Source organism: Solanum lycopersicum, chromosome 5, assembly GCF_036512215.1.
Source record: "Solanum lycopersicum chromosome 5, SLM_r2.1".
Taxonomy (NCBI): Eukaryota; Viridiplantae; Streptophyta; class Magnoliopsida; order Solanales; family Solanaceae; genus Solanum; species Solanum lycopersicum.
Window position 1 is genome coordinate 44,779,778 of NC_090804.1, and position 9,489 is coordinate 44,789,266.

The window sequence follows — 9,489 nt, forward strand, 5'->3', positions numbered from 1 at the left end:
ATTTGCTAGACAAGGGTTTAATTAAACCAAGCATATCTCTATGAGGTTCTCCGGTATTGTTTGTGACAAATCAATATAGGTCTCTTAGAATGTGTATTGACTATCGATAATTAAAAAAGGTCATTATAAAGAATAAGTATCCTCTTATGAGAATTGATGATTTTTTTGATCAATTGGTAGGGGCTAGTCACTTTTCAAAGATAGACATTTGTTTGGATACCACCAACTTAGGGTGAGAGAGGTTGACACTCCTAAAATGGCTATGAGTTCCTTGTGATGTCTTTTAGCCTTACTAATGCCCTGGAGACATTTATGGACCTCATGAATATGGTTTTATGGGAATATCTATACATGTTTTTCATTGTCTTTATCGAGGATATCTTAATTTAATCTAGAAGTGAGGATGATCATATGAGCCATTTGAGAATTGTCTTGCAAGCCCTCAAAGATCACCAATTCTTCGCAAAGTTTAGTAAGTGAGAATTTTTGTTTAAATCCATGGGATTGTTGGTCACAAATTAAGCAATGGTAACTACTTCAAGAATTTTCCTAGACCTTTATCACCGACCTATATTTGAAGCTTTTTGGGTTTTTCTTGATACTATATAATATTTTGAAGTACTCTCATCTATTGCCTCTTATTTGACGACCTTAACCCAAAAGAAAGCTAAGTGTTAGTGGATGGATGGTTTAAATTAATGCTTCCAAGAATCAAAGTATAAGCTTACCTATACTCTTGTGTTGACCTTACCGAAGGGTACCAATGGGTGTGTAGTACATTGTGACACTTCTAGTGTAGGTTTGAATTGTGTCCTCGTGCAATAAGTAAAGTTTATATCCTATACCTCAAGGCAATTCAATGTCCATGATAAGATATATCCTACTCATGATCATGAACTAGCGGCCGAAGTATTTTCTTTGAAAAAATATGAAACCAATAACTTTATGGGTTCCATATAGCTGTGTTTATTGATAAAAAAAAGTCTCCAATATGTGTTTATTCAAAAAGACTTGAATCTGCAACAAAGATGGTGGTTAAAGATTTCGAAGTATTACAATATGAGCATCCTTTTCCACCCCGTAAAAGCCATTATGGTTGTAGATGCCTTAAGTTGAATGTTTATGGTTAGTGTGACCCACATACAAAGTGAGAAAAAGTTGTTAGTTTGTGATGTGCAAAGGTTTGCCCAGTTGGGTGTCCAATTTGTAGATTCTCCTAAAAATTGTTAGACGGTTTAACATAGCCCCAAATCCTTCTTAATGGTTGATGTGAATTCTAAATAACACCTTGACCATGTTTTGATGGATTTGAAATGATCCGTGGTAGGGAAATCCATTGAGTCTTTCTCCCAAGGGGGAGATGGGTTACTTTGGAACTAACATAGGTTGCCTGTTCCCGATACAGATGGTTCCAACAAACTAATTCAGGAAGAGGATCATGGTTTGTCGTATATATTAATCTAGGAGCTATCAAGATGTACCGTGATCTATGGGAGGTCTATAGGTTGAATGGCACGAAGAAGGATATGCCAAATTTTGTAGCCAAATGTCGAAATTGTAAGAAAGTTAAGGCCGAGTACTTGAAATTTGGAAGTTTTGTCTCAAGGTATAGAAATTCCCACTTGGATGTGCGAAGAGGTCTATATGTATTTTTTTATGGGCTTGCCTGTACAAGAAGGCAACATAATTCTATTATGGTCATTGTGGATAGGATAATCAAATCATGCCATTCCTTTTCATATTTGGTAGAGGATTATGCTAAGTTGTGTATTGAAGAAGAAGTGAGGTTGCATGGAGTTCCTTTGTCTATTATTTCTGATAGAGGTACTCAATTTACTTCATAAATTTTTTAAAGCATTTCAAATAGGAGTGGTACAAGTTTGAAACTTAGGACCTCTTTTCACCCTCAAATGGATGGTCAAGTGGAACACACCATTCAAACCCTAGAGGATATGTCCATGTGCCATTGATACAATTTGGTTATAATAATAGTTACCACTCCAGTATCGATATGTGTTCATTTGAAGCCATTTATGGGAGAAGGTCTAGATCTTAGGTGGGTTGGTTTGAAGTAGGAAAATTTTCCCTTATCGGTCTTGAGTTAGTTTATGAGGTCATTCAAAAAGTTTGACTTATTAGAGATAGGTTGAAAATAGCTCAAAATTGGCAAAATTCATTTTTCGACAATACAAAGAGAGATCAAGAGTATCAAGTTGGTGATTGGATGTACTTAAAAATCTTATCTATGAAAGGCGTAATAAGGTTTGGGAAGAAGGGGAAGCTTCGTCCTCGGTACGTAGGCCTTAGTTAAATCGTGAGGCATGTCGGAGAGGTTGCTTATGAATTGAGCTTACCTAGTGATTTGACTTTGGTTCACACAGTAATTCATGTATTTATACTTTAGAAGTGCATTGGTGATCTGATTTCCGAACATCCTTTAGAAGGTTTAAAGGATGATGAGAACCTTGCTTATGAAGAAGTCCCCATAGAGATTTTGGATTGACAAGTGAAGATTGAGGAGTAACGAAGTACCTTTCGTTAAGGTTTTATGGAGAAATCACTTAGTTGAGGTTTCTACTTAGGAGTACGAGGCCAAAATGAAGTCCAACTATCCTTATATTTTTTGCTTATCCTCCAATGAGAACTTGAGGTAAGTAGTTTCTCTTGAATTTTTAGTTATTTGGAGTCATGTTAGTAGCTTGAGCATTTTTTAATGATCACACTATGTATGCATGTTTTTATGGGAATTCATGTTTAGTATGTAAATTGGGTTTTCATGACTTACAAGTTTCTCATGTTTATTATTGCTTTGTCATGCTGCATGCATATTTGACGACATGAGATGTTGCATTGAGCATGCATAGTTTTGTGAATATGGAATATTGTCACTTCAATGATTATGTTGATCTTATTTGAGTGGGCGAAGGTAGTTCCTCCTAATATAATATGTAATGATAAGCCTTGTTCATATTAGGTTGTGTATGTAGTTCCTATTTTCTTTTAATGCATTTTCATGTATTGAGAATGAAGTTAATTTTCCCCCCTCGCTTCTAAATTATTCTTATGTTTCTTGCCTTTCGGACTTCTAGTCTTGGTTTTTTAGTCCTTAAATGTTTAAAGTGTTATTCAAAGACGAATGTTACTAAGTGGTAGATAATGTAATGACTCAGAGAGTGATAGGTTTAACTAGAGTCATAACATGGAGCATGACTTAATGTTAGTGTCTAAGTTGAATTATGGTTATGTGAAAATTTATTTAACTTCCGATGATGTTTAAGACTAAACTTAAACGAAAATATTGGAGGGAAACACTAGGATGAAAGAAAGAACCTAAAACTATCTAAGAAAGTGAAGGAAAACAATACCTACCACTGGTCACTATTTGCGATGGGTAGTAGCATTGTCCATGTGCCTTGTCGATGAGACAATTGATCTCTCCTCGCGTAGTGGACAACCTTCCCTCCTAACATATCTAGTGGATAAAAAGGAGATATAGGTCTTAGGTCACCCAATGGATTGGTGGTGCACTGATTGACCATGCCCATCTCGTAGTGAAGCTGCCTATTTAAGGAGATACAATAACTTTTGGCAAGCCAATGGCTCATTAGGTGAGTCTCCTAGTGCCCTTGGCAAGCTAAGTAAGTAGATTGGGCAAGCAAAGTCGGGAGGGGGGGGTCATTTAAGTACAAATTTTTAGGGCTCTTAGTTCTTTATCCCTATTATTTTATTAATTTTACCATAAGTATATGAGCTTTTTACACTTATAATTCCTTCACGAAAAATTACTCTCCCATAATTCTCTCTTTACATATCCATTTTTGAAGATCCGAGAACTTGAAGAATATGGCTCAAGCTCAAAGATCTTCACTCGAATTTCATGGATAATCCACAATTAATGTATGGAAATTCTCATTAATGAAACTCCTTCCTCCATTAATTCCCTTCAAATCTACTTTCTAAACTTGGGATAATGTTTAAAACCTAGGGTTTTTATTCTAGCCATGATATCTTCATGAAAAGGATTTCATTACCTTAATTGTCTTACTTTATGATTAATATTATGTTTAAAGAATTTTTTTATTGTTAAAATCTCCATGAACCCATGTATCTTCCCATATTCCCAATTTTCATGAAGTTATGATGGGTTTCTTGATGCAATATGAGTATATATAATTGTATCTATGATCAGTTAATCAATTCACATTGTTTTATACATGCTTGAAGTAGTAATTCTATTTGTGATTTCAAGATAAATTTTTGTCCCTTTAAGGGGTATATGGATAGGGTATATATATGTTATTGAAGCTCATGTATGCACTTATGTCTCACTTGAAAGGTAAACATCATATGACTAATGTGTGAATCATAGTATATTTCAAGGACTAGTATCCTTTACCACTACACAAGACTACATATGAATTATATTTGATGATGATAATAATATTGTGTTGATTAAAAGGTGATTCACAGAAAATACTATAGAAGCACTGTTGAAAGGCTTTCTCACATGTTGATGTATTCTAAAGTTGAAAGGTTATTCTCACTTAATGAATCTTTGAGCTAAAATGGTATGTATTGTTTGAGTTCCTTAGTGCATTCTCCTATGAACATCAACTTAAGTAAAGAATTGAAGTTACATTAAAATGAATTATGCTTAGCACCAACTGAACATGAATATGAGATGGAGGCTTTTACATTTAGAAAGTACGGCTTCCCATGTGGGTTTATTCTACGTTGTGTATGTACATGTTCCAAATATATATATATATATATATATATATATATATATATATATGTCTAATGAAATGGAAAACTTCTATATTTAGCAAGTCTAGGATTCTAATAGCAATATCTTTGTTTTGTAACAATGTGCCCGCATGGGTCTTAGTTATTTGATCCACCTTATAGCTTTGTATTTCATGTTCTACCTTACGCAAGTAAAAACCCTTCTTTTGGTGCGGGGTTTTATGACACCAGATTCCATGTAGCTCACATGATATATGTTAGTTAATGATATTAACCCTATGTAATAAGATTATAAATATAACTTGAACTATGCTTCTGATTTCTTGATGAGGTTTCCTAGTAGTAGTGGGGTATGAACTTCTTTTTACATTGTACAGGTTTTCTTAGAAAGGGATTTCGGGTTAGATGCTTTTTCTATGGTAAGATATGAATGTTTTGTATGTTGAGTAGGTTAATAAAGTATGAGTTCCCTTATGTTTAAGTAATGAATATGATTATTTATTTATGTATTGTTATTGACTATGATGAGGTCTGAAGTCGATATGTGTTACTAATGTGACATTAAGAGGGTACTTGTCATGGTTGGTGTTATGGGATGCAGACTATACATTGCACAAGTGTGTCCATAGGGTTGATAAGGTTATTGGTCAACTATGCTATGAAGGGCTATGTGAAAATTTTATATTATGATTTTGATTATATCTTTATATTCATAAATGGTTTCTAAACTTGATAAATGCATATTTTTCACTAAAATATTCCTTTTAGCACATTTTATGATTTTTGTATATTCTTTCGTACTTCGTAGTTATGTGCTAAGAAATTTTATTTCCATCTACTCTTAGTTTAGGTCCAGGTGCTTCTTTTTGGTTCCTTGACGACTTGGATTGCTATCTCCAAGTTTTTGGTAAGTCCTCATGTTCGAAAATGGGAATTTGTCAGTTTTAGTTGCTATCATGCAATAGTATTTTGAGACTATTTTATACTAATGTAAGGACTAAGTCCCTAATATTGTACTCTTATGTTTAGATTGTGCAATGAGACAAGTCTATATGTCCTATTTTCATATATGAAGAGAAGTTTAAACTTCAGTTAATTTTTTTTTAAATTTATCACATTATTCTATGTTTTGTGTGATGATTAAAGAATAAGGGATTGAATGAGACTCCTTCGGGGTCAAGAACACGCTTTCACATCTAGTGGGTAACCTTGGGTGGTGATACTAAGGAGTTGTGAGTAGGAGTATTTCGATTGATTGTGGTTGTAAGGAGTAATAGTCTTGGGATGATACCCTTTAGATAGGTATAGACCCTAAACTAAAGGTTTTAGATTAAGCTTGAATATCGTGTGAATGTACCATTATAATCAAACCTTGGTAAGAATAAGCCATTCCATACCTAGTCTGGTCTTCATTCGAGAAAGAATGATCCGAAAGAGAGATATTTTAACACCCCTATAAAATTTTGAGGTCAGAGCCAATGAATCCTTCGTTGTGTAATATGTATACCATGTAATTTAAGTTTATCCTAAGTGTTAAGGTCAATAAATCCAGCACATTGAGTTCCAAGAAGAACTAGAGAGAATTCATTCAAGTCCTTCTCTAAGTTATTCTAAAATATGGGTCAACTTCAAATAAGAATAACTCTTAGTAAAAGATGTGTTAGGTTAGACATGAGATGGAAAATGAAGTTTTGTTGGATTATCTTTCGAAAACAACCAATTATGCTAATTTTTTAGGTTGGATGAGTGAGATATGCCCTTTTGAAGTAAAGTTGTCCGGTTAAAGAAACTTATCCAAAAATATTGAGGGGTATTTGTAACGATCGCGCAGCACCCCCTAGAAGCTACACACTGTACTTGACCTCGTGGAGGTCTTGTACAAGCCCTTATACATCTTTAATATCATATAAATGAAACGTAGTACAGAATTAAAAAATATTCTTTAAAACATAACGCGGATATCATTTATCAAAATGGAAGTTTTTCTAACATATGTCCCAAAAACCATCAATGAAAACATGACTAATAATGTCTTGGGGCGCAGCCCACAAAAGTCTAAAACATAGTAAAGGACAGAAAAGGAACGTAGGTGTGGTGTCCTCGGATGCTGTCATTACTCACCAATCCTAACTCCTTGAAAGACTTGAAAATATTACACTTCAAAGAAACTCAATCTTCTCAGCACCATATATTGGATTATTATGTAGGTAAAATTTTTGTTAGTTCTAAAAGTCCCTATTATTTTAGTACAAATTTTTAACGCTCGTAGTTCTTTCTAAATTTAAGTCCCTATTATTTTATTCATTTTTACATCGTTATATAACCTTCTTATACTCGGAATTACTTCATGAAAATCAAAACAAATAAAAGAAAACCCAGTTACTCTCTAATAACTCTCTCTCCCGATTTCTATTATTGATGAACAAACAACTTGAAGAATATGGCTCAAGACGAAAGATCTTCACTGAAATTTTGTGGATAATCCACAACAAATTTACTTCCTCCATGAATTCCCTTCAAATATACTTTCTAAACTTGGGATAATGTATAAAACCTAGGGTTTGTATTCTATAACTGGTATCTTCATCAAAACAATTTCACTACCTTACTTGTCTTACTTTATGATAATTTGATGTTTAATGAATGTTTTTACTGTAAAAATCCCCATGAACCCATGTGTCTCCCCATATTCCCAATTTCATGAACTTATGATGGGTTTCTTGATGCAATATGAGTAGATATGAATGTATCTATGATAAGTTAATTAATTCATATTGTTTTATTCATGCTTGAAGTAGTAATTCTAAGTGTTATTTCAAGATATGATTTATGTCCCTTTAAGAGGTATATGGCTAGGGTTTATATATGTCGTTGAAGGTCATGTATGCAGTTAAGTCTCACTTGAAAGGTAAACATCATATGACTAATGTGTGAATCATGGTATTTATGGTGGACTAGTTTCCCTTACCACTACACATGACTATGTATGAATTATCTTGGATGATGATAATGATATTGTGTTGATTAAAAGGTGCTTAACATGCAAACACTATAGAAGCACTATGAAAGGCTTTCTCACATGTTAATGGATTCTAAGGATTAAAGGTTATTGTCACCTAATGAATTTTTGAGCTAATATGATATGTATTGGTTGAGTGCCTTAGTTCATTGACTTTTGAACGTCAACTTAAGAAAAGAATTGAAGTTAATTTTTAAGGACTTAAGCTTAGCACCGAGTGAACATGAATATGACATGGAGGCTTTTACGTTTACCAAGTACGGCTTCCCATGTGGATTTCCTCTACGTTGTATAAGTCCTGAGTCCAAATATATATATATATATATATATATATATATATATATATATATATATTGAAATCTCCTTGTTCCTTAATTATGTGCCCGCATAGGTATTAGTTATTTGATCCACCACATAGCTATGTATTTTAAGTTCTGCATTATGCAAGTTGAAATCTTTCTTTTGTTGTGGTGTAATATGAGACCACATTCCATGTAGCTCACATGATCTATGTCGGTTAATGATATTAACCCTATGTAATAAGATGATTAATATACCTTGAACTATGCTTGTGATTTCTTGATAAGGTTTCTTATTAGTAGTGCGGTTGGACTTCACTTTTACATTGCGCAAGTAGTCTTAGAAATGGATTGTGGGTTAGATATTTTTGCAATGGTAAGATATTAATGTTCTTTAAATTGAGAAGGTTGACAAAGTATGACTTTCCTTATGTTTAAGTAATGAATATGATTATCTCTTCATGTATGATTATTCATTATGATGAGGTCTAAAGTCGATATGTGTTACTAATGTAACATTACGAGGGTACTTGGTATGGTTGGTGTTATGAGATGTAAACTATACATTGCACAAGTGTGTACATAAGGTTGCTAAGGTAATGGTTCTACTATGCTATGAAGGGCTTTGTAAAATATAATAGTATGATTTGGATAATATCTTTATATTCATAAATGGTTTCTAAACTTAATTAATGCATATTTTTCACTAGAATGTTCCTTTTATCATTTTTTATGATTTTTATGCATTTTTTCGTACTTCGCAGCTACGTGCTAACCAATTTTTTTTCCATCGACTCTGATTTTAGGTCCAGATGCTTCTTTTTAGGTTCCTTGAATACTTGGATTGATATCTTAGTGTTTTTGGTGATTGCTCATGTCCGAGAATGGGAATTTGTCATTTTTAGTTTCTATCATGTTTTAGTATGTTGAGACTATTTTCTACTAATGTAAGGACTAAGTCCCTAATATTGTAGTCTTATGTTTAGATTGTGTAATGAGACAATTCTAGATTTCCTATTTTAATATATCAAGTGAAGATTAAACTTCCATTGTAAAAATTTTAATTTACTACATTATTATACGTTTTGTGTAATGATAAAACATTAAGCTTGAATGATACCCCTTCATGGTCAAGTACACGCTGTCACGTCTATGGGTTAACCTTAAGTTGGTGAGAGTAAGGAGTTTGTTAGTAGGAATATTATGATTGGATGTGGTGGTAAGGAGTAATAGTCTTGGGATGATTCCCTTTAGAGAGGTATAGACCCTGAACCTAAGGTTTTAGATTAAGCTTAAATATAGTGAGAGTTTACCATTAGAATCAAACGTTTCTAAAAGTAACCCCATTGCATACCTATTCCGGTCTTCTTTCGAGGAAGAATGATCCCAAAGTGAGATATTGTAACTCCCCAAAATTTTTTAAGG

General features: G+C 33.3%; 1 long non-coding RNA gene across 3 annotated transcripts in view; it reads left to right on the plus strand.

Annotated features, from left to right (window-relative positions):
- LOC138348588 (uncharacterized) overlaps positions 1-9,198 on the plus strand; it is a 19,557-nt gene extending 10,359 nt beyond the window's left edge. The window contains exons 2-3 of one of the 3 annotated variants that reach the window (XR_011221338.1): positions 5,597-5,653; positions 8,871-9,198. This is a non-coding gene — a long non-coding RNA (uncharacterized lncRNA). Of the gene's footprint in view, positions 1-5,596; positions 5,838-8,870 lie in introns of those variants that run through there. The other 2 variants (XR_011221337.1, XR_011221336.1) reach the window with 2 other exon arrangements.
- The last annotated feature ends 291 nt before the right edge of the window (positions 9,199-9,489 follow it).